Source organism: Mastigoproctus giganteus, chromosome 3 (genome assembly GCF_048544385.1).
Source record: "Mastigoproctus giganteus isolate SK-2022 chromosome 3, ASM4854438v1, whole genome shotgun sequence".
Taxonomy (NCBI): Eukaryota; Metazoa; Arthropoda; class Arachnida; order Uropygi; family Thelyphonidae; genus Mastigoproctus; species Mastigoproctus giganteus.
The window spans coordinates 102,814,415-102,840,754 of NC_143577.1; the positions used below are offsets into that span (position 1 = coordinate 102,814,415).

Genomic DNA, 26,340 nt, shown 5'->3' on the forward strand with positions numbered 1-26,340 from the left:
ATAAACTTGGAACTGCAGGCGCAGAGGAGAAAAATAATTCAACAAATCCTCAGGAATGCGATCCGGGACAGAATGCTCTTATTTTATACGACAGAATTGCAAAAATGAGACGGGATCTCTCTATTTTCCTTATTTATGAAGGAAACAAGATTACCAAGCAATCAGGTAACACTATAATTGATAAATGGCTCAATTTGGAGACTGTTGCGACTTATCTCCTTGTAGAGAACGAAAAGATAAAGGCCCTAAACATAGAAATAAATACACGTACCAATCTTTTGGAAAGAGTTATAAATACATTTTCCGGTATAACAACAAATATGGCTTGTTTGGCCAAACAATCGGTTAGTGACAGTTCCTCTACAGACAAACCTACATTAAGACATGATGTGCCCCCTGCCCCGATTGTCACGGATGATTCAACTTTGCAGGAAGACACTGCTACTGACACTTCTATTGTTAGGACCTTTGCTGATGCTGCCCGTTCCGCTGCAAATATTCCTAAAGTGAAACCTGACAATGTCTTAATTCTTAGAACTTCTGAAAACAGTGATTGTAAGTCAATTGCTAACGTTAAGACATTGGTGGCTAAAACTCTTAAATCGGATTTAAAAAATGTTAAGATCAAGTCTCTTAGTCTAGTGAGGAACAAAGGAGTCTTGCTGGAAACGGCCTCTAAAACAGATCTGGAATGTTTGTCCTCCTCGGAGTCTTTTACATCTGCAAGTATCAACTCAGGTGTTCCTCGAAAGGGAAACCCCACTGTACTGATTTATGATGTCCCAAAGGAACTGACACGTGACGAGATACTTGAAAATTTATATAACAAAAATCTTGGCGATTCGGATTTTACATTTGAGGAGGTTAAGAACGGAACATTTTATTTCGCTTCTCAACTAAAGCAAGGTCAAATTTATCTGTAAACTGGGCTGTTAGTTTTTCTCCCAAGATTTACAAACACATAATTACTCTGGAGCGCATATTTCTTGCCTGGAGTTCTCATAGACACAGACCTTATACTGTTGTGACGAAATGCTTTCATTGCTTGGGATATGCTCACACCGCTCAGTACTGCCCGCACGAGTCCCCGTCTTGCAGTCATTGTGCGCATGGTGGTCATGTGTTTAATGAGTGTCCTAATCAAAACGAAGAGCCATCATGTATAAATTGTAAGAGAGGAAAACGTGACTTTCACCATTCGGTGAGAGATAGCAACTGTCCTGTCTACAAAAAGGCCTTGGAAACAGCACGACTGAGGATTGCTGATGAGTAACACACCCAATTCCAGTGTATATAGTGTAAATAATTCCCCTGCTGGTGATGTTAATAGTACGAACTTGCCTAGTGTTCAGTCTATTAATCTGAAACTTATGCAGATCAACGGGCATCATTCTCGAGCTGTTTCGGAAGAGATTAGATTAACAGCAGAACAAAACTCAATCGACATCATCACTATTCAAGAGCCATATTTTGCTAAAGGGCGAATGGGAGATTGTTCAAAGATCACAGGTTATTCTCTTTCCATCCGAATAATCCAACCTGCTCACCAGCAACCGAAGACTTGCATTGTTGTATTAAACGACAAAATTGATGTAAATGTCATTAATGGTCTCTGTCACCAAACTGCAACTTGTATCCTTGTCACATATTCTACCATGACCTTTTATGTCATCTCAATATAATGCCCTCCATCTGAAGACTTAAATAATTCATTAAATTATTTAGAATCCACGTTGAATTTTCTGGGTCCTTATAATGTCCTTATTTCAGCGGATGTAAACGCCAAGTCTACGTTTTGGTTTAGTGCACGCTTTGATGCTCGAGGACAGTTACTGGAAGAATTTATTATTAATAATAATATGAAGATTTTTAACAGACCTCAACAGTTCACTACGTTCTCCAGCTTCTCCGGCGAATCAAACATTGATATCACTTTTTCAAATTCCTTCTGTAATCTAGCTATCAACGATTGGACTGCACAGTCTAACTGGACAACTAGTGACCATCGGGAAATTTCTTTCTCGGTCTCCATACCTTCTCGTCCCTCAGATTCGAGTATCTGTGTGCCTGAGTACGTTCGCTTCTCAATTAATAATATTAATTGGGACATATTTGAATACTCTGTAAATGCTGATTTCTCCAAACTGACTAACTCTCATTTTGACGCCATGTCTGTGTCTGAAGCTGCGACACAGATTCAAAAAATTTTGATTAATGCATCATATAAATCATCAAGGAAAAAACATATCAATTCCAGAACTTGTTCCTGGTGGTCGTCAGAATTATCTTCGCTTCGGAAACAGGTCCACCACGCTCGACGCACCTATCAGCGAAATCGTCATTTGTCTCAGGCTGATGTTCGCATCTTTTATAATTGTTACGTTGATCTCAAGAAACGTTATGCGAAGGCAAATGCTACCAGAAAGAAGGAAACTTGGACAGAATTTGTGTACAACTCTGGTAATGCAGACCCGTGGGGGCTACTTTATAAAATTGTAAGAAATAAATTATCTACACAAGAAGTGTATGGATCGATTGTATACAATGGTCTGGAGACCACTAAGTGGACGGATTCTGTAAACATTATTCTAGATAATCTTTTTCTACAGGACAATGTGTGCTCCGATTCTGATTTTCACACTAATATTCGTTCTGCCAATTCTCTATATGTTTCTTCAATTAAGACTGAGGCTTTTAGTGCCATCGAGTTGGACACAGCGGTCAAACAAGTAAAAGTTAAGAAATTCCCAGGGATGGACATGCTGGAGAGTACCTTTATTGTACGGCTCGCCAAGATTAAGTCCAGTATACTTCTACAACTTTTCAATAAATGTTTAGATGCTGGGACACTCCCGGATCTGTGGAAGACTGCCCTTATCAAGCTGATTAGGAAACCAGACAAGCCCCCCCCCCCCTCAGGAACCGAGGTCTTATCGGCTATTAGAACGTTTGCGATTAAACAACTTATTATTGGAACGGGGACTAATTGCGCCTAATTAATACGGATTCACTCCTGGAAGGTCCTGCGAGGACGTCCTTGTTGACTTCATTTCTTCTGTTGAACACTCCAGTTTCAAATATCTTTATTGCTATCTTTATTGACTTCGAGGGTGCTTTTGATTCCCTTTGGTGGGAAATTATTATTATTATTATTATTGTAGGGTTGTCCGTAATTAAATACATTAACCCATATTTGTGTCTGTAAATTGCGTATGTTCTATGGTCGATTTGCCTGTTTTGCTGGACGAAAAAACCCCAGTTACTGGGGAAAAAAACTTTGCTATCTACGCCTGAGACCGACTAACTCAGCCACGGAGTGAAAAAAGCCCATTAAAGTTCCTCGCGTCATCGACTGGATTCGAACCCAGGCCTTTTCCACCCGGTGTGGGGAGGACGGTGACGATACCACTGTGCTACCCACGCAGCCCCTTTGGTGGGAAAGTGCCCTCGAATGTTTACGTCATGCCGAATGTTCCAGCAACTTTATCTTCTAATTAAGAGCTATTTCTCTAACAGATTTATCACCGCCAGATCTAAGTGGAGACAAATTTTGCGTCAGGTCTTTCGAGGGAGTCCTCAAGGCTCCATTTTGGGACCACTTTTCTGGAACTTTGTTCTGCAAAGTTGGATTACTCGAAACTTTGACAACGTGAAGATCATGGCATATGCGGTGATTTGACAGTCCTTGTTGGTGGCAATTCAAGATCTTCTATTGAAATATCCGCTGAGAAAATTCTATCTGATCTTCAACAATGGACAGTTGAAAATAAGTTAAAAATTAGTTCTACAAAGACAAAAATTATGATCATTGGCTCTAAATTGGACGTTCGTCGACCACCAAGAGTTATAATAAACAATACACAAATACCTATAATAACGGAAATTAAACTTTTGGGAATAACTATTGACAGCAAGTTAAAATTTCTCCCTCATTTATCCAATCTGCGAATTAAGATCAGAAATTTCACCGGCGCTCTTGTTAGAGTTTCTAGAACTGAGTGGGGTCTTTCTAGAAGATGTTTAAGAATCTACTATAACTCTGTGTTTCTCCCTATGGTTGCCTATGCTGCTGGCGCTTGGTTCCATAGGGTGCGGACTGTACAATTTTAATCAAAATTGATGTCAATCCAGCGTACAATGTTACTTTGTATTTTGAAGATTTGTCGAACAGTTTCAACACCTGCTTTGCAGGTTTTAGCTGGGACGTTACCACTCGATCTCTACGTAATTTTCAGAGATTTATGTAATCGCTTGAAACCTCAGATCCTTGGTATTTCTATTTACACTCAAGTCGATGTTAAAACTGAACGACAAGGAATTTGGCAAGAGTTGATCGATTTGTGCCAGAGTAGGTGGGATGGCAGAACACTGGGCAGTGTAACACAAGTTTTTTCCTGAAGATGACTTTCTTATGGATAAAAAATCTACCGTCTGGTTTAGCCTTGACTTGTTTACCTCCTATTTGATATCAGGACATGGATCATTAAATAACAAAATGTTTAAATTTCGCTTGTCTCCTACGGAACTCTGTCATTTGTAGCGGTATGGAAGATTGGCAGCACGTGTCCCTCATACAATGAATTTCGAGTAATTCTGCAGAATGCAATTCCCAACTTTTCATCAGGATTGGAACCTAATTTTGTATCAAATGCCACGAGTTACCGCGCCCTTCAGGATTTTGCTAAGGCAACCTTCAATAAAAGGGCTTGCAATCCTTTCTGCAATGACCTAATTGTTGCCAGCACCCGTTCATGCATTTACCTTGCATAACCAACATACCGGGCATTCCTTATTAATTTTCGTTTTTGTTTATTAACGTTTTTCTACTGAAGAAAGGCTATTTATGGCTGAAAGTTATCGATGTTTCAGTGTTACTCTAGTTCTTCAGATGGGAAATGCAGCGGGCTTAAACGAATTTGATTATTTTATTTTATCTCTCTTCAATTTTAATAATCCGTTTAAACTTTTAAGATGTGTAAAAATGGCTGAACAGTGTATAAGAACTTTGAGAAAATGTAGAAGAAATGCTAATGAAACATTGGAGGAGAGATCTAATAGACTAAGAGACCGAAACGAGACTTGTACGGCTACGAAGACGGACAGCAAACATTAAAGAAAAAGAAGCAAGACTGGAAATTAGAAGACGCCATAGGACTAATTAAATAGAAGTATCGGATACGAATAATCAACAAGCTGTAACTAATGTGGAAGAGCATGACAGAGGAAATACACCGATGAGCCAAAACATTATGACAGCGAGTCGTTAAGCAAATCGAAGCAACTGCAGGTGAACTATGGCGCGGGTTAGGACACGGTATAAAAAACACCTGATACTGAGCTCCGTTAATCAGTGTTACACTAGGTCTTCAAATGTGAAATGCAGCGGGCTTAAACGAGTTTAATTAGTACCTATCGAAAGTGGCCCGAAGAGGGAAACACACGAACCACCGCCGAGGTGTTGGACGACCACAGCTCATCGAGGTGAGCTAAGGCTCTCCCGGATGATACATGGCAACAGAAGGGCGACTGTGGCGAAACTAACGGTAACGGAAATGCTGGTGAACGGAGTAATGTGTCACAATACACAGTACATCGAATCCTGATCCAAGTGCCCATGCTTACCACGGTTCACCGGCGACAGCACCTACAATTGGCACGCGAGCATCGAAATTGAACCTTGAGTGATTGGAAGAAGGTCGTTTGGTCCGATGAATCACGTTTCCTGTTGCACCATGTGGACGGCCACGTACGTGTGCATCGTTTACCTGGGGAAGTGATAGCGCCTGGATGCACCGTGGGACGAAAACAAGCCGGTGGCGGCGGTGTCAGGCTTTGGGCGATGTTCTGATGGGATACCCTGGGTCCAGTCATCCATGTGCCAGGCACTCTGGAGTCTACCACATACGTAAGCACTGGTGGTTGTTGGGCAATCCAGGGCCAAGCTGGAGGTAAATGCACAGAGAATCCTTGATAACCTAACAGATTGGACAAAGAAGAACAAACTCCAGATCTTGATCCCTTGAAAACAAATATGATTTTTAAGTCGAGCCTCGACCTCAGAAGGCCCGCAGATCAAAATTGCCGGGGTCCAGCTGCCGTTTGTAACACAGACCAGAGTCCTTTGAGTCATTATCGACCATAAGCTCTCATTCCTCCAACATCTTCAACACCTATCTGCAAAAATCAAACACTTTTCGGCTTCCATAGTCAGCATTTCTTGAAACGACTGGTGACTATCCAGACGAAAAATATTCCATTATAAAGCAGTTTTTCTCCACATTGTTACCTTTGCAGCCAGGGCCTGCAAAACATATAATGTCAAAACCAGAGAGAAACTAAATTCAATACAAAGATCCATTCCGCATCTGCAGAACTGTTTCTACCGCAGCCGTACAAGTAATTTTAGGGGCACTAACCCTTGACCTGTACCTCATTTTTCGAGGACTTTGCTACCAAATTAAGAAGAGAATCCCTACCACAATGCTAGAGATAACTATCGAATTGGACGCTGACACCAAGAAAGAAAGGACTCGCTGCTGCAGAGAGCCAATCAAGAGGCGACAAGAGCGATGGGATGCGTCAACGACAGGAGTTGTGATGCGAAGGTTCCTCCCTAATGTGAAATTCACAACAACCAGAACAATGAACTCTTGGTTTTCACTGTCCCTTGAAGACTCATTTTTAGTGACAGGACACGGAACAATAAACGCAAAACTTCACCAACTTGGTTTATTTAACACGGATCAATGTTTCTGCAGCATATAATCTTCACATACCCAGAATATTGTGATCATAGAGAACAGCTATTTAGAGGGTTTCCCAACCTCACCCCGGATACACTTGGACAACTACTTCTAACTCCACAAACCCTTGAAGCATCCCTTGAAGCGAATATCAATAACCAAGAAGACACCAATCAGTAAAGCAGAAGTAGTTTCAGCAGATTGTGTCACTGTTATGGCCCTTTTGCCATACAAAACACTTTTTTTTTTCGTGCTCTGCCATGAACTGGGCCTTCCCAGTTCTGGATAGCCACATTCTCATTTCTCTTTTTCCCCCCTCACACTACACCCTGGTGTGAGACCCCTCTGGCTGAGAGATCCCTTCCTCTCTCATCCTATCCCCTTTTTCCCCTTTTACCCAGTAAGTAATTCCTTCCTGGAGAATTCTTCCTTCAGGCAGGAGGGCGAGCTAGTTGTAGGGGGAGGCCTTGCTTTCCTGCGGCTAGGGACAAGGACCTGGAAGCAGCTGTCCTGGTGATTGCACTTCCAGGCAGCCAAAAGGTCAAAACACAACATTACACTACAGAACACACATAAGCTCACTAACAAAAATTTTTTTCTCTATCCTATCACTTTCTCACGAGTGGGTATGAAAATTCCTTGCGCAGGATGACAATCTTTTCTTTTTTTTCCTCCTCTATTTTTTTCCCCTTTCACCTCTATTGATTTATTTATTTTTATTTTTTTCCCTCACTACACGCACATTTGACCTAATTTTAACACAGTTTGTAAAAATGAACAGTGGAACGAAGCAGAGATGAACTTTGTTCTAGGAGCAGCCCTTACGTAAAACACATACATACATATATACCTAAACACTGGAAGCAGGCATTGCTTAGAATTATTCAAAAACCGGGAAAACCTAATACCGACCCAAGAGCGTACCGCCCAATCTCTCTGTTAGCAAACCTGGGAAAGCTATTAGCATTAGCAGAGGCATTTGATGCAAGAAAGCAAGCTTATGCAGCATCGCCAAAAAAAAAAAAAAAAAAAAACCCACTTCCACTTCACCCCTCTGTTCGTTCAAAATACTGTCCAGCTGAGCCTTAAACTTATTTAGGCTATCAACCTCCACCACAAGGGATGGCAGTCTGTTCCACCAACCAACCACCCGCTGGCTAAAGGCAAATTTCCGCACGTCTATCCTACATCTGTCTTTCCTCAATTTGAATTTATGCCCTCTCAGGTGATTTTTCTGAGCGAGAGGAAGAATCCCATCAGCATTGAGCATGCTTAAACCATTCAAGGCTTTATACACCTCTATCAGATCACCTCGCTGGTGCCTAGTCTCCAGACACTGTAATTTGCAAAACTTAAGCCTTTCTTCGTAAGAGCACCCCTTTGTTCCATTCACTAATCTTGTTGCCCTTCTGTACTCGTTCCAGCATCTCTACATCCTTCTTGAAATGAGGCCTCCAGACCTGTATCCAGTACTCTAGGTGTGGCCTGACCATTGCCTTATACAATGGAATAATCACCTCCTTATCCCTGCTGGAAAAATTCCTGTATATCATTGACAATACTCCATGAGCTACTCTTGCAGCCCGTCTGCACTGCTCAGAGAACTTCATATCTGCCTGCACAACCACCCCAAAGTCCCTTTCATTCTCTACCACTGTCAGTGTAGTACCACAGAGTTGATACGTTGCTCTGGGGTTGCTGTTTCCCATGTGTAGTACTTTACATTTGTCAATGTTAAACTTCATTTGCCACCTCTCAGCCCATCTGCTCAACATTTCTAGATCCTGTTGCAGCAGCATAGTGTCAGTAGTGTCCTTGACAACCCTGCCAACCTTTGTATCGTCTGCAAACTTGGACATTAAGCTTGATATACCATCATCAATATCATTTATAAATACAGAAAACAATAATGGACCCAACACTGAGCCCTGAGGGACTCCACTAATAACATTAGTCCATGATGAGCAGTGTCAATTGATTACCACTCTCTGTCTTCTTCCCCTCAACCACTCCTTTATCCATAGCAGCAATTTGCCTCCAATGTCACACTGCTCCAATTTGTGTAGCAGTCTTCCATGTGCAACAGTATCAAAAGCCTTTCTAAGATCCAAGTATATAATATCAAAGTTATTCCCTGCATCCAGTTCTTTTGTGACTGCATCATAGTATCCAATCAAGTTGGTCAGGCAAGACTTCCCCTTAACAAAACCATGCTGTGTCTATTTGAAAGAATGATTGGTCCCAGAATCCAAACTATCCTAAACTCACAAAACCTTTTATCCAACTCGCAGTATGGCTTCAAGCAGGGCCATGCGGTAGATTTTCTCAGTATGATGCAAGTCTTCGAAATGCCGCCCCTATTTTGATTTCCCGTATTTTGATTTCGCTGCTTATGCCACCCCCTTACGGTGCCGTCTGATGCGGCCACCTCTCTGTATCATAGCACGGCACGGCCCTGGCTTCAAGAAAGGATCTTCCGTGGAAGATGCTATTGCAGCCCGTGTAAAACATTGTACACATTCCACAGCATCTATGAGATGGCCATCTATGTGGATTTGGAAGGTGCCTTTGATACCCTTTGCTGGGAGAGTTTCCTCAGGTCCCTTAAACTGGAAAACTGCAATCAATATCTTTACAGTCATAAGATCCTACTTCAGTAACAGATCAATTCAGGTCACTGCCAAACACCTGTCATATTCAAAATTTATAAACAGAGGTTGTCCACAGGGGTCAGTGCTAGGACCACTTCTTTGGAACTCCATACTTGACCAGTAGCTCACCAGAAGCTCTGACAACTGCGTCAATTTGGTTATTTGCATTGCAGGAAGATCCAGGAGAACCCTGAGGACTGAGCAAAAATTGTCCTGGATGACCTGGTAAGCTGGATCCTCACAAATAAATTAAAAATATCAAACACAAAAACAAAGCTAATGATCTTCAAAAAGAGGTTGGATTACCACAGACACCCTAAAGCGCTCATTCACGGGAAGGAAATTCCATATGTGGCCCAAACAAAACACCTTGGCATAATATTGGGAGACAGGCTCAGTTTTCAACCACACGTGAACAGTTTAGCAAACAAAACCAAAGCCTTCACTGCAGCCATCATCGGGATCTCCCGTTTGGACTGGGGACTCACCAAAAGAACCCTATCTATCTACTATAAAGCTGTGTTCTTGCCAATTTGGGGACTAATGATATAAAACGTACACGATCTGACGATTTGTTGGAAAAATACAGGACCATGCTGAGGAAATGTCGCGAGCTAGGCCATAATGTCTATGTGTCTGCAATTCTGCCGACACGATTGGAGGGATTATATGTTAAGAGCCTTGTGGATTAACTCAAGACCTGAAGGAATCTGCAAGCCTTTAGGGAGGAAATTTCTATCAGCATGGCCTACACTTGTAGGTAGAAGGAATTTGTTTTGTAGAGACGGGATACACTTAAACAAAGGTGGTGCAAAAGTTTTTGCCAGTATTATTGAGGATACTTTCAAGGTTCAGGGAAACTGCTAGTTAGGGGGATGTGGGTAATACTGACACGCGTTTATCTGATAATATTAGTCAAAATAACTCTTGCACATATCTTAAGAGTTCTTATCTGTTACCCCAACTGGACGTATTATCTAGATGTTCTGGGGGCAGAAACGTTTCACGTGAGCGGGTAGCTAATATCAGGGAAGAGAGCCTAAAAAACTTCATGGGTTGTGTTAGGATTGTTAAATATACAAGAACAGTAAATCTTAATTGTTTATACAGTAACGTTAGAAGTGTCGTCAATAAAATGGGCGAATTCGAACTGCTGGTTAAAACAAGTAACGCGGACATAATAGGGCGTACAGAGACGTGGTGCCACCTGGAAATTGGGCATGATGAGTTTAAGTACGGCTTGTATAATGTATTTAGGAAAGAACGGGTGGATAGAAGGGGTGGTGGGGTAATGCTTCTTATTAGAAGCAGCCTGAATGAGACGACAGCTTTCCCGGATTCAGACATTTCACATGCTAGTATAGAGTCTGTATGGTGTGAGATAGTTGGAAACAAAGGTATAATGCGAGTAGGAGTAATCTACAGACCAGGTGATTGTGAAGATTATGACAAAAGCCTCTACATGCAAATGGAATGGGCAAGTAAGCGTCAATGCCTTATTATGGGTGATTTCAATTTGCCTCTAATTGATTGGAGTAAATGGGAAGGAAACTCGACATGGGGAACAAAATTTTTAAATCAACTAGATGACAGTTATTTGTATCAACATGTCAAGGAAAGTACTAGAGAAAAGAATATCCTAGACCTCATCATCACACATGAATCAGATGACATAACAGGGCTGACAGTAGAGGAACCAGTAGCAGGAAGTGATCACGGAGTTCTACGGTGGATGATGACGAGAGAGGTAGCAGAAGTAAAAGGCAAAGGAATGGGTTTTAATTTCAGAAAAGGAAATTACGATGCCTTAAGATACTACATGGCCTCTATTAACTGGGTAGATATGCAACAGAGAATGAATACATTTGAACTGTGGAACGCTTTTAAAACATTAATCACAGATGCCTTCAATGCGTATATACCATTAAAAAAATACTCCACGAGGAGGGTTCCAAGTTGGATGAATAGTGAAGTTGCCACATTACTTGAGCAGAAAAAGGTGGCATGGAAAGGTTACAGAGCAATAAAAAGTACTGAAGCCTATAACAGCTACAAGGTGATGTGTTTTTTTTTTTTTTTGGTAGTTGTTGGCGCATAGGCTTCTGTGGCCATAATGCACCTCCCAAGGTTTTTGTAGTACAGTAAACCCCCGCTATTCGCGGGGGTTACGTTCCTGAGAAATGTCGCGAATCCCGAAAACGCGAATACTGAGTTATGGCTCCCATAGTAATAAAGAGGATCCGTTCCAAAGTATGAAATATATAAGAAAAACTAGTCTAAAATTTTGTCTACGTATGTATTATATGTACCTTCATAATATGACTATGTACATAGACAGTACATAGTGAAATGCAAACATATGGCATCGAAATGAAAATAAGAAACAATTTAATATTAAATGTAATATTTATTAGAAATTTCAAACAAATCTTTCAAACCAACGCCTTTGCTAGCTAAAAAAACTTATCCCGCCAGTGCTATCACCAGTTTCGCTAAAGTGTTGATAAAGGAGTTTTGCCTTTTCGCGAATGATGAGTGAACTTAACGGAATTTTATTTTGAGTTCGGTCTTCTATCCACAGATTTAAAGCTTTTTCCATTTTTTCTAATTTAACATCACGAGTTACAGAGCAAATTTTTGAAGCAATTAGCGCGTTTTCACGGACACTACGGCAGATTTTTTTCTTCCGATTTCTTGATTGATCGTACCGTTAACTCATTGATTTTATAATGTTTTGCCACTGAGGAGACACTTTCACCATTAGAAAGTTTGTCTAATAACTCAATTTTATTCGCCAATGTCATCACCTTCTTTGATATTTTCACATTTCTCTTTTTATTCGTAGCCATATTTTTGTACGGGTTAGAAAGAACTTGTCCACAATAAAGTCACTTTCTTCCGTTAACACACTCGAAAAAGTCTGTTTTACACTGCAAAAAGGGTAGATTTATCTTTTTTGTAAGCATATCAATTTATAAATTGATAAATTTATTCAATTTATAAACATATAAATTAAAAGCAAACGACGAAACCTTCCATGACAAACGCATAATACATACTGCACAAGGATTAGCGAGAAACATCCACGCTCGCGATTTTGTCACCCCTCTCCCCCCACCCACTGAGCGCTGTTTTGACCGGGAAAGATAATTTTAGTCACGCCCATGTTTTTATGGCGGAAAATATTCACGGCGCTTTAAAATTCACATTTTTTTAGGTTTCATTTTATATTAAATTGGCGATCGCGAATACGCGAAGAGCGGGGGTTTACTGTACATTGATCCAAGCCCGAGGCGGGAATCGAACCCGCGACCTTTGGGTTGCCAGGCAGGCACTTTACCCACCCGGCTAGCCCGGTCGGCAAGGTGATGTGTAATAGAGCCACAGAAAAGGTTCGACAGGCAAAGGCAGTTTATGAGAAATCACTAGCAAACAGAACAAAGAGGGGGGGGGGATAAAGAATTCTTCACATATATAAATGCCAAGAAGAGCAGGACAAACCAGATCGGACCTTTACGTAAGGTAAAAGGGATAGTATTAAATACACCAGCTGCCGTTGCAGATGAACTCAACAGTTATTTTGCATCGATATTTACAAATGAAAAGCCTTTTGTGGCAATGGGAAATTGTGGGAGCGAAATTAAAAAATATGTAATTAATGATATTGAAATTTCGCAAGATTATTTAACGAAAAAACTTTCGAGCCTACAGACCAGTAAGGCTCCTGGAGTTGATGGAATATACCCTATAATCTTAAGGGAGGCGGCAAGCGATTGCATCGAACCATTGAGGCTAATTATGCGAACATTACTAGACTATGGGGAGATTCCCTTGGATTGGAAAAGTGCAAACGTATCTCCCATACATAAGATTAGCTCTAAAAGTGAAGTTGGAAATTATCGACCTGTCAGTCTGACTTCAGTAGTAGGGAAAATCATGGAGGCAATGATCAAGGGTGGAATTCAGGATCATTTGGATCGAATTGAAATTCTCAAGGATACTCGGCATGGTTTTGTAAAGGGAAAATCATGTTTAACAAATCTGGTTCGCTATTTCGAAAGGGTCACTCCCGAGCTGGATTTAGGGAATAATTTCGACATTGTTCATTTAGATTTCAGCAAAGCTTTTGACTCAGTCCCACATGAGCGGTTGCTTTATAAGCTGGAACAGGTTGGAATCACTGGGAAAATCCTTAGATGGATAGAAATAGAAGGATGGCTTCAGGGCAGGAGGCAGAGGGTTGTGATAAATGGCTATTCCTCAGATTGGGTTGATGTAAGAAGTGGGGTTCCCCAAGGATCAGTATTAGGACCACTGTTGTTTTTAATTTTCATAAACGACATTGATGAAGGGATAGAGGGCGTGATGTCTAAATTTGCAGATGATATTAAAATTGGTAGAGTAGTTAATGATCACTGTCAAGCTGAGCTTCTTCAGAGAGACCTAGATAGACTTCAGGAATGGTCAGAAAAATGGCAGCTATGCTTTAATCCAACAAAGTGTAAGGTATTACACCTGGGAAACAGTAATCCCAAAATAACTTATTCACTTGGTGGAGTTCAACTAAACCCAGTACTGGAGGAAAGGGACTTGGGTGTTACGATATGGTCAGACATGAAATTCTCTGAGGATCGTAAACAGGTTGCAAGGAAGGCCCATGGTGTCCTATCGATGATCTATCGAACTTTTGCAAGTAGAGATAGGGACGTGATAATCCCATTATATAAGGCTTATGTTAGACCACACTTGGAATACTGTGTTCAAGTATGGAGACCGCACCTAAAGAAAGACATCGAGCTCCTTGAAAGGGTGCAAAGAAGGGTAACTCGCCTGGTGAGATAAGCAAAAGGGCGTCCTTATGAAGAAAGACTCCGAATATGTGGTTTGCAGAGTTTGGAAACTAGACACCTTGGAGGAGATTTGATTGAGGTATTTAAGGTTGTGAGAGGAATCAGTAAAATGAATGAGGACGAAATTTTCAAGATTATAAATGATGCTAGAACTAGGGGACATAAATTCAAGTTATGGGGGGAAATGTTTAGATTGGACTGCAGGAAGTTTTATTTTAGCCAGCGAGTTATAAATTACTGGAATAAGTTGCCTTCACGGGTGGTAGAGGCTGACAGTTTGGGGAAATTCAAAGGTCATCTGGATAGTACTTTCGGGTAAGGCACAGGATGATAGATTTAATTTCCTTTTTTTTAATTTTTTATTAATTATTATTATTTATTTATTTATTATTATTATTTTTTTTTTGTTTTTATCATTGTTTTGTTCGGATTTTTTTGTTTTTTGGCTGGTGCAGCATAAGCCATAGGCTTTCTTGCACCATGCGGCCATTACTAATACTAATAGCCTTCTATGCTGCTGGGATCTGGTTCCATAGGGTCACTAACAGTAAAATTCGGGCCACACTCCTTTCCATGCAAAGAACCATGCTGCTTGTGACACACCGAGCACCAAGAACAACCTCAACTAATCCACTGCAAGTCATATCAGGGGCCGTTTACTTGGACCTATATATAGCTTATAGAGGATTCATCTACAAACACAAAAAAGGCCTACCAACCTGACTCCTTTGAACAGACCAATCCTGCTATAAATATCAAACAGGAAAAAATAAACGTATGGAATAAACTCCTTTCCCTTTGGAAGGTTAGATGGGATGAAAGTCCAACAGGAGAGGTCACCAGACTTTTTATCCCGGATGTCACCATACCATGAATAAGCCGCATTGTCATTGGTTCTACCCATCCATGAGCACATCCTACCTCCTAACAGGACATGGTGCTCTTAAAGCGAAACTGTTACAATTCGGACTGGCGACAAATCCTCATTGCTCCTGTGGGGAAAAGGAATCCTGGAACCATCCTACTGCCCTGTCCCAAATACAAAGAACAACTGTCAACACTTAAAAATAAGGTTCAGAACATCTCAGAAGTCAATCTTAAAGCTTTAGTTGAAAATGAGACTAACTTTCAAGCCCTTCAAATATTCACCAACGACGTCTTCAGCAGAAGAATGCAGATGCTTCATCACACTTGATAATTCAACAAGCTCTTGCTAAGCTGTTCCCTGTGTCACCTACCAGTCATCCTGGACTTGAATTCTTTTGATCTCTGAGGTTGTTCAGAGATGTCAACCACTGGTGTTTATTATTATTATTATTAATTTATATTATTTATTTATTTATTTATTCATTAATTTTATTTATTTATTTATTTATTATTATTTATTTATTTATTTTTATTTATTTATTATTTAAAATTTTTTTTTTTTTTATTTCTGCTGGTACTCAGCACTGGGCATCCTGAGTATGGGATTGCACTATCTCCAGTGGATGCGGGTTTAGCGCAATACTGAGGCGCAGATAGTAGATTATGCCCGACTCCACGTGCCTTGGAACGGGCATCAGGCAGCAGTTGCTCAGGTGTTGACTACTCACATTTCAGGCCCTGATTACACAGATTCTGTAGTTCAAGACAGAGACAATTTGTGGAAATGGCTCCATGGACCCGGGTCTTGGAGCCGCTACAAACAGGCCACATACATAAATGTCATTGAGTGTAATGTAAGTGTCAACAAAACTCTCAAGACTCATACTTTTGAGTCTTGAGAGTTTTGTGTTTTACAATTTTGTAAGACAGCTCCATTTTCTGCTGGAGTTTCTCACACAGGTTCGAATGATTGTAAATAGAGGGTGTTTCTGTTTATGTATTTATGTAAATAAATAAATAAAAAAAATATATACCTAAACATTATTGCTGAGCAGGAACACTTTTTCATGGCAACGGTCTTTCCCTTTGGCGGTCCCGTCTTTCAGCAGGATAATGCGCCATGCCACACCGACCGGATTGTTCGAGACTGGTTCGCGGAACATGAGGAAGACTTCCAGGTTTTGCCCTGGCCTCCAAATTCCCCAGACAACAATCCCATCGAGCATCTGTGTTTTGTGTTGGAACAGCAACTCCGATCCGCGGCGTCTCAACCACGGACCTTACAGGAGTTAAAGGATCTGCTGGTTACCCTTGGTACCAGATACCACAAGACATATTTAGAAATCTTGTAGCGTCCATGCCTCGCCGGGTACGAGCTGTTTTGGCTGCACGTGGAGGACCAACATCATATTAGCTAGGTGGTCATAATGTTTTGGCTTATCGATGTATGTGTTAAAACTGTGGGTATAGCAGTGCAAGATATTGGGGTAATGAGTTAAACACAGCGAATAAATGCACTAAATGCCGTCATGATGGAAAGGTTTTACTTGCTACTCTATTACGGGAGCTGCTTACAGGAGATACACGTGAAGCAAATAACTACAGAGAACATATACGAGAGTACAACTCAGCAATGGCGGTCGCATCGATGGGCGCAGAGATTAATTTGTAAGGACCCATCCTTACAATAATTTAATAAAGTTTTGTTAAATATTGGGAGAATTAATTGTAGTGTAAATAGTTAGTTTTCAGCTCAAATATCATGGGTTGGGAAACACTGGAATTCGAAGGTTATTCCAGACACTCCCAGTTAGTTATATCTCGGTTGTAAAGGATTCCTTAAGCGAGTAAGTAAAAGTATAATAGACCGAAACAAATCCCACTTAAGACAGGAGCATATACTCTATAGAAAGGGCACTGAGTGCGGGAGTGGCCCTCTTAAAGATTTCACGGTGCGACTCTAGCAGGTGTGGGCGAGGTAGTAATGGATGTGAATGTGAGGTCACAAAGAAGGCCTGAAACTTGCTTAGTTGACCGGAACTTACGTTTATTTTTCTCGAAATTGCCAGAAATTTCCAGACCAACGGAAGTTCGGACACAAAAAGGATGAAAAAACACGCCCACGGAAATGAAAGGAGACGAATAAGAATCACGAAGGAAAGGATGTGGAAGTCAACGATTGGCCAGGAAAAAAGCGGAGGGATTTTTGAGAGAACGTAGAGAAGGGTCTGAAAAAAATTGATACTGAGGAGATTCGAGGAGTTTTTCTTAGGAAGGAAAGTCGTGGTCTAAGTTGGAGTCGTGGTCTAAGTCCTGGGGTAGATGGAAGTTGTGATAAGAACTCTGCGTACGACTACAATAGGAAGGAATGTTCACCTGTAGACATTGAAGCAGTATGGAAGGAGAAAAGAGAAACACACTCTGAGAATTCTTTAGGCAAAGAATAATCAAATGAGCAGTCGAACGACTGGCCTACTAGGAAAGCACCTCAGTCCACGGAAGAAAAAAATGCCGACTAGAAAGGAATATAGGATCCAGATTTAAATCCAGCCGCGCAGTACCCTGTGGGAAAACATCAGAAAGATTACCGTGATCCCGGACGGGCGCCTTCCGCATTCCAGTACACGAAGGGCAGATAGGAAAGGAATCCGAGCAGGGAGAAAAGTCCAGACAATCACGTAAGTGTTAGGAAGTTTACTGAGAATAAATGTACCTATATTAATAAGGGAAGGACTATAGGAGAATGCTATATAGTTAAGGAGGGATGTCTAAGTGATGAATATATGTATATAAGTGTAATATAATTAAGGCGTAAGTAATCTGTAATTGGAAGTGAAGTCCTATATATTAAAGTTTGATAGAAAGAAAAGAGGTAATAATTAACTAAGAATTGTTACGATTGAGTAAAGGTTTTCTAACTAGTGTGAAGTTAAAGGTTGAACTTTAATTTATTATGAAAGTTGAATTAATGTGAGTATATCTGATTGGAGTAGGAGTTGATTAACAGGTGAACTATTAAGGAGTTGTGGACTAATTGATCAGAAGGGTACTATTTAATTGAGTTGATTAATGTTTACTGTTAACCTGGCTACAAGAAAATGTTTGATTGAATAAATGTACTTTCCTTACAAGTTTGAGAAACGAACTCTTAAAGATTTTGTTAGCCAGTTCATGGACTGGTAGTTTGTTGTTCCATTATACAGACTGTTTAGGAGTAGAGTGAGACGGATTGTATGAGGTGAATACTACGCCCTATCGAAGCCCATGTAAAAACATGAAGAGACACCATGATATAATGTATAAGAATATGTATTAGAATTGGATAATTGTTGGTGAAATAATTGGTTTGAGATCAAGATATATACACATTTAAAAGTTAGAAAGATAACAAGTTTCCAACCAAATATTATAATCAGTTAGATATTATTGCAAGTTTTTATGTATGATATGTTAATAAACATTGTATCATTCTACATTCATGTGTGTGTGTCTGTCATTCCGAAACTCAGCCAGTCCAGTGGAAGAATACCTAATATATTTGGGGTCCCCTTGAGTCTGGGATTTTCTGTAATTAAAACAAGTCAGGTGTCAAAGTGGGAGGGGTTTATAAGGGGATATATAAATATAATAAATAAATAAATATAAATTAATACAAAAAAAGAAGATACAATAAGAAAACAACATTTACCACCCCCCACAAATTCATCGCCTGGAAATGGTCATACTGTTTTAGAATACGAGGCCAGATGTACTATTTGGTCTCACCGCTATATCCAAACGAGTCAAATAATCCAGGATATGGCCAACTTTATATTTTCGATTCTGCTGACGCAACAACAAAACGGCTTGAAAAACAATCAAACCAAGGGTTTTGGCCAAAGAATTCAACAATTGGACGAGATGCTTAAGAGACGATATAATGCAGCTACATCCAAAACCGAGGTTGCTGCAATATTTTTTGGAGAAGATGGGGAACCACCTGCAAATAGAGACATATAAATATATTCCACAGGGTGCTGATGTAGAATTATATCATCTCTAAACAAGAATGCGAAGATTGAAGGATATATATTAAACTATGAGGAATAATTGGGAATAATTGTGCAGTCAGATATGAAGTTTTCTGAGCAGTGCAGACAGGCTGCTAGGGCGGGTCATTGGGTTTTGTCAATGATATATAGGAATTTTGCTAGCAGGGAAAAGGAGGTGATTGTCCCTCTGTATAAGGCAATGGTCAGGCCACGCCTTGAGTACTGCGTACAGGTCTGGAGGCCTCATTTTAGGAAGGATGTAGATTTGCTTGAGCGTGTACAGAGAAGAGCAACACGATTGGTGAGGGGAATGAAGGGATTCTCTTACCAAGAGAGGCTTAAGTTCTGCAAATTGCAGTGGCTGGAGACTAGGCACCTGCGCGGTGATCTGATTGAGGTCTATAAGGCCTTGAATGGGTTGAGCACGCTGAATTCTGATGGGATCCTCCCACTTGTTCAGAATACGAACCTACGGGGACATAAGTTCAAATTAAGAAAGGACAGATGTAGAATAGATGTGCGAAAATTTGCCTTTAGCCAGCGGGTGGTTAATTGCTGGAACAAACTTCCATCTGTCGTTGTGGAAGTTGATAGGTTAAATAAATTTAAGGAGGAACTGGACAGGCATTTGGAGGGAATGGTGTGATTTTTTTTTTTTTTTTTTTTGGCTGATGCTGCATAAGCTCCTACACTTGCTTTCTTGCATCAAGTGCCACTACTACTACTACTAATTACGCCATAATCAGAAAGATAGCGTATGTTACGCTGGGTCCATGCAGTAGCGGATTAAGATCGGTTGAGGCCCCGGGCACATAAGAAAATATTGGGCCCCTTAAAAAAAAGAGAGAGACAGGGAAAATAAAAATACATGTTAACCATTTTTTTAAATAAATAAAAAATATTATGTACTATTAATGTTTTATTTCCAATAAAATTTGAATATATGTATAATATAATTAATAATAGCATAATAATAATCACAAAGTTTTGAACTAATAACTCAACATATTAGTTCAACTAATTTGTTGGGGTTTTGTGTATAAAGTTAGGGTTTTGCGTGGGCCCCTCAGAAGTCGGGGCCCAGGGCGCGCGCCCGCCGTTAAATCCGCCTCTGGGTACATGTAGTTCTTTAATAAAGAGCTTGCTTCAGATTTATTTTTTGCTGTTGTTGATGTTACGTTGGTTGTTGCGTATTCAAAAAACTTTCTAAAGCTTCAATTATTTCTTTCAGTCGGTATCTCAATGGTTTTAGTGCTTCCAGATGACTGGCCCATCTGGTATCACTAAGTGCTTTTAAAGGATTAACATATTGCTTTTAAAGCAATATGTTAATCCTTTAACATATTGCACCTTTGCACCTTTGGGGAGATGACGAGAAAAAAGTGTAAAGATTTTGTATAATATCAAAAAACGACACGGCTTCAACACAACAACTTGCTGCGCCATTTATTACTAAATTCAAGGAATGCGAAGAGCGTGGTGCAAAGAATATGAAAAAATAATTCCTAAAAGTTTTAATTTTGAAATTAATATTGTTTGTCTTCAACATGTTGACACATGAAATATACATATTTTTTGGGGGGCTTTGGCGTGTTGGTGTCCTCTAAACCACAGTGCCCCTAGGGCAGTTCCTACTCGGCCTTACTCTAAAGCAGTGGTGTCCAACCTTGTACAGGGGGCTATATTCAAAGTTAGGTTTGTTTCGCGGGCTGCACTGAGTGATTTGAGAAAAATCAGTATTACATTTTCCGTATCTTGTTACACGTAAAAGGAAATTTATATTTTCATGTTACCGTTTTTTATTTTCTGGCTATACAGGGTGATTCACTACCAGTGCGACAAACTTGCAGGAGGTGTAGGGGGCACAAAGACGAATCGGAATCACATAGCATTGCAGGGTCCGAAATGCCTTCGTCATGCGGTAGAGGACGTTGAACGGGAGGTCTCGTGAACAGCGATCCCGCTGGAAGTCAGCATTTGCGAACCGGTTCCCGAGGCAGTAGGATGGACGAGTATTCAAACGTTGAACTGGCCGACATGCACCTCGCGTATGGAGCTGCGGACTGTAACGGGCGCGCCGCTCTGCGCTTGTACCAGGAACGTTTCCCGCACAGGGGTGCTCCTCATCATAAGATTTTAATCGTATCATGAGAAGGTTACGTGAGACTGGTTGTTTCACGAGAGGTACCATGAATCGAGAGCGAACGACGAGGACGCCAGACAATGAGGAGAATGTCCTACGTCTTGCAGAAGGCAATCCGAGTACGAGTACTCGAGCGATAGGCCAACGATTGGGTATTTCCCAATCCACTGTATGGAGGATACTGTCAACAAACCAAATGAGTTCATACCATCTGCAACGCGTCCAATCATTGGAGTCTGCGGATTATCCACTTCGGAGGACTTTTGCTACTTGGTTTCTTCAACAGAAACGGTTCGCAAATGTTGACTTCCAGCGGGATCGCTGTTCACGCGACCTGCCGTTCAACGTCCTCTACCGCATGACGAAGGCATTTCGGACCCTGCAATGCTATGTGATTCCGATTCGTCTTTGTGCCTCCTACACCTCCTGCAAGTTTGTCGCACTGGTAGTGAATCACCCTGTATATAAAAAATACAAATTCCCAATACTTTTATGTGCAACAAATCTATGCCAGTGATTTCTTTTTTATACTTTTATTAAAATTATAAAAAGATGACACTTTTGTTTTGTAAAAAAAAGTACTTTAGTTTTTTTTTTTTTTTTTAAATACCTTACTTTTGCTTTTAAATGCTCACTTTAGAAAATTTTAAAACCTGAAAAGGATCATTGCTTTTCAATATTAATATGAATAAATAAATAATGATACACCTAAAATTAAAAATATTCGAAATTTTTATTAAGTACTGTACAATATACAATAACATTTACCAAACAAAACTTAACATTTAATGAGGTGATTGAGGCTGGATATTTGTAGATAATTGTTCAAAATTTGGTTGAAAAATTTTTTAATATGGAATGAAGATATGATGAATAATTGATTTCATGCGTGAAAAAATTTGCTCACAAACATATATTGATTCGATGGGTTCATATCATGAAATACGGAAGCACATATATGTGTGTGCACACAATAAATTTAAGTAGAAAGGGGTGTGTGGATGTGAACAGTATACAGTATATATTCTCTTGTTACAGTGGGAAATATTTTTTTTTTTTTTTTTTATGGAAACCCCAAACACGAAATGTATCAAAACCTATAGTACTTAGTACCGTGCATGGGTTGAAATAGTAGTATGAGGGGAATGCCGGAAACTTTGCTCTAGAGACTAAACATGGGTTTCGCCACTTCAAAATACATATACTTTCACAATCCAGACATACAGCTGATTGTGAAGGTATCTTCAGTGTCGCTGTAAACAAGAAAATACATATATTCATATATTAGTAAATTAATAAGAGGAGTTTACAGGAATTTTCATTCCTGTGATCACGACAGTCGGCCGAAAAGCATTGTCAGCTTCAGGAAGGAAAATCGTTTTGAATATTTTCGTTAGATTCTTTTAATTGCGTTAATTTGAATTTTAATTGTTTTGAATTGATTTTGAATTGTGTTAAATTGATTATTTAATTATTTATATTTTACTTTAATTATTTATATTTTACTTTAATGTACCGGTAAGTTGTCGATTTTTTCGTTTTTTCCGTTTTAATTTCTGGAGGGTATCATACGGAAGTGTTCCACGTACTATATTGAGGTAAACTCCTCTTATTAATTTACTAATATTATTATCAACGTAGAACATATTGAGTATTTCAGCTCTGATTCATACTATCTATATATTCATATATTGTTCACATCTCTACACACACACACACACACACACACACACACACACACACACACACACACACACACACACACACACACACACACACACACACACACACACGTGCATTTCATGATATGAAGCCCTACCCTTTTATTATTTTATTCAGGATAGTGGCGAAATATCGCTGCTATAAGCACAGAAAATTAAAATTAATAACATTAACTACAGTGTGTGTGTGTATATATATATATATTGTATGTAAATAGATATAAAACCATTGGGTTAAAACTAGGAGAAATAGTGGGAAAATAAAAATAAGTTGGATATGACAGATGCACCAGAGCGCGCAAAGCAGCAGCAAAGGATGCAGATTATATCCAGTACAGTATACCTATAAATGTGAAGCTGGAAGTGCAAGTTACACAAATGCCAAAAGGAAAAAGATAGCCGAAAAAAGAGAAAATGCATGCTAAATTTATATCTTTAGATAGTCTTGTTTGTTACACATCCTGCCATACTTCTACATACTTTTTAGTTTTAAATTTAGCATGCATTTTCTCAGAGAGAGAGAGAGAGAGAGAGAGAGAGAGAGAGAGAGAGAGAGAGAGAGAGAGAGAGAGAGAGTTGTTTGTTATTTGTTATTTTTTTTTTAGGGGCATTAGCAACTAAGGCCATATTGCTCCGGGGATATGCGGTGGTCATTCCCTGATCTTTCCGTATCCTCCATATTTGGTGGTCACGGGCTCGAACCCCGGTCTAATCAAGAAGCGTGTGCTACGCACTGCTGCTCCTGCCCACGGGGGCGCCGAGAGAGAGTAGAAGGGAATCACCAAGAAAGAAGAATGATGATATCCAGTTCAGAACCCTGGGCGTGGGCGCATCCGTAGCCAGGTGGGAAGGAGCAGCAGTGTGTAGCACACGCTGCTTGATTAGACCGGGGTTCGAGCCCGTCACCACCAAATACGGAGGATACGGAAAGGTCAGGGAATGACCACCGCATATTCCCGGAGCAATATGGCCTTAGTTGCTAATGCTCCTAAATAATAACAACAACAACCCTGGGCGTGCCAAGTCCATACTCACCAGATGACGTAAGCCCATAGGGCCTCGTTAACGCTACGGCCAAACCGGCCATGGCTGGAGGCCTCGTTTTCAGTGTAAATATTTTCTAAAGTAGTGATAAAATTTTCTAATAATAATAATAATAAGCGAAGAAAACTGTAATATAGAAGCATATTTAAACTTAACTTGTTAAAGTGTTTAAATTTCATTCTTCTATCTTTTTATCGTACAATAAATAAGTTAAAAGTTTCTACTAAAATTGTTTATATTAGAAATTTATTTTTCAAGTAAAAAACCAAATAATATTTTTGACCTCTTATTTTACATTTTTATCAAGGAATTATTATTTTCAATATAAAATTAACTCCAGGGGCTCACATCTGGTGAGTATTGGCTTGGCACACCCAGGGTCCTGAGCTGGATATCATCATTCTTCTCTTTCTTGGTGTTTCCCTACTACTTTTGACACACACACACACACACACACACACACACACACACACACACTCTCTCTCAGGGTAACTCGGGAATTTTTTTTTTTTTTTTTGGCTGATGCAGCATAAGCCTCAGGCTTTCTTGCACCATGTAGCTAATAATAATAATAATAAAAGCCTATGTAGTATTTGTATTTATATTATTATTATTATTATTATTAGCTATATGGTGCAAGGAAGCCTGAGGCTTATGCTGCACCAGCCAAAAAAAAAAAATTTCTGAATTACCCCGAGAGAGAGAGAGAGAGAGAGAGAGAGAGAGAGAGAGAGAGAGAGAGAGAGAGAGGGTGTATGTGCAATATATATATATATATATATATATATATATATTAAAGGGGTCTCAACTTATATATGGTCGGGGACCTGTTTCATCGGACCATTATATGTATAAAAAACCCTTAATTCCGTCTTACCGAACATATCAGAAATCTCTTACATACTGCGGGGGGGGGGCAACAAGCAATCTCCGACTAGCAAGTTTAAATTCCCAGCATAGAGATGGACAAATTGAAATTAAAAATAAAAAAGTTAAAAGTATTAAAACATTATTTTTAATTTTTTCTAATTAATAAAAGCACAGACACCAGCAACAGTGTGAGCGACACAGACGCTTCTCCTCCGTCAGAATAATAGATTAGAATCAATAGTTAGGCCACAAGCTAAAGCAAAAGATTACCTGAAACGCAAGCATGCTCAGGAACCTTTACCCACTTAATCGGTAATAACGGCAATTTTTATAGCAAGAGCGCAGAGGATGACTGATCAGCTTTTAAACTAACAAATCTACTCTCACCTAAGGATAATTTTTTGCTTCACGTGCTGTGCTTTTGCTAAGTAAACGTCGAAGAGGCCACACAGAAGAGACAAGTGAAAAATGCAATAACACTATGAAATATAAACGTGTCTCTTGTCAGACTCATGCCGCCCAGTTTATATCCGCATCCGGCATCCGTTTTGTTGTCTTTCAGATTTCCAAGAAACCAAGTTGAGACATTGGCTAGAAGAAGTAAAAGGAACTTCCACGAACCCTATTCCGCTGTTCTGGAGTATAAACAGAAAATTTATTATTTATTTATTTATCTATCTCTTAGTTTCAGCAAGCTTCATTTTCCGGGCACTTTACATCTGCAATATTACGGAACAGCGTCTCCGTGTGTGTGTGTGTGTGTGTATGGTATATTTGGGTATATTTGATGTGGCATAAAGCATCTACTAGATTTAACACGAACTTCGTGATCTACTAAGGGATGACAGACATAAGCCACACGCAGATATCAGCGAGTGGATTTAGCTGCAGTACATTCAAAGGCGATTTTAAAGTTTTCTGCTTTTACTCACGAAAATTTTCGTAGCTCTTATCGCCTACAGTATAATTTGTCTGGCTTGTTAAAAGTTGAGTCGGAGAAAAAAAAAGAAAGAAAAAAATGTACAAGTTGGTGATTACAGTACTGTTGTCAGAGAAATATGATGCACAGAAATATATACAACCGGGGTTCTATTCCTATAAAATGAATTTCGACATTTCAGAATTTTGAAAACTTCTGTCAAAAAACGAATCCTTTGTAATTTTACACTTTAATGGAGCAATTATTTATTCTTCCAGTGATAAAAATAAAATGGTGTATTTAACAAACTGGAAATGTGAAAAATTTTTCATCTGTTGAAGTCCCTCTTTAGTAGGGTGTCCATATTAGAAGAACACAAAACCGGGACACTTTATAGCGTTGTCATTCGGGGGGTGGAATCCCTGGGAAAAAAATGTGCAGAATTTTGTTTTAATAAAAAAAGAATTTTTTTTTCGTTTTAATTTTCAAAATGTAGAATTA

At 39.7% G+C, this 26,340-nt stretch overlaps 1 protein-coding gene across 1 annotated transcript in view; it reads right to left on the reverse strand.

Moving 5' to 3' along the window:
* LOC150088194 (uncharacterized) overlaps window positions 1-25,454 on the reverse strand; it is a 147,251-nt gene extending 121,797 nt beyond the window's left edge. Inside the window, exon 1 of the mRNA XM_090370067.1 lies at window positions 25,308-25,454. The gene's annotated coding sequence lies outside the window, so the exon portion shown is untranslated. The remainder of the gene's footprint in view (window positions 1-25,307) is intronic.
* Between the last annotated feature and the right edge of the window lie 886 nt (window positions 25,455-26,340).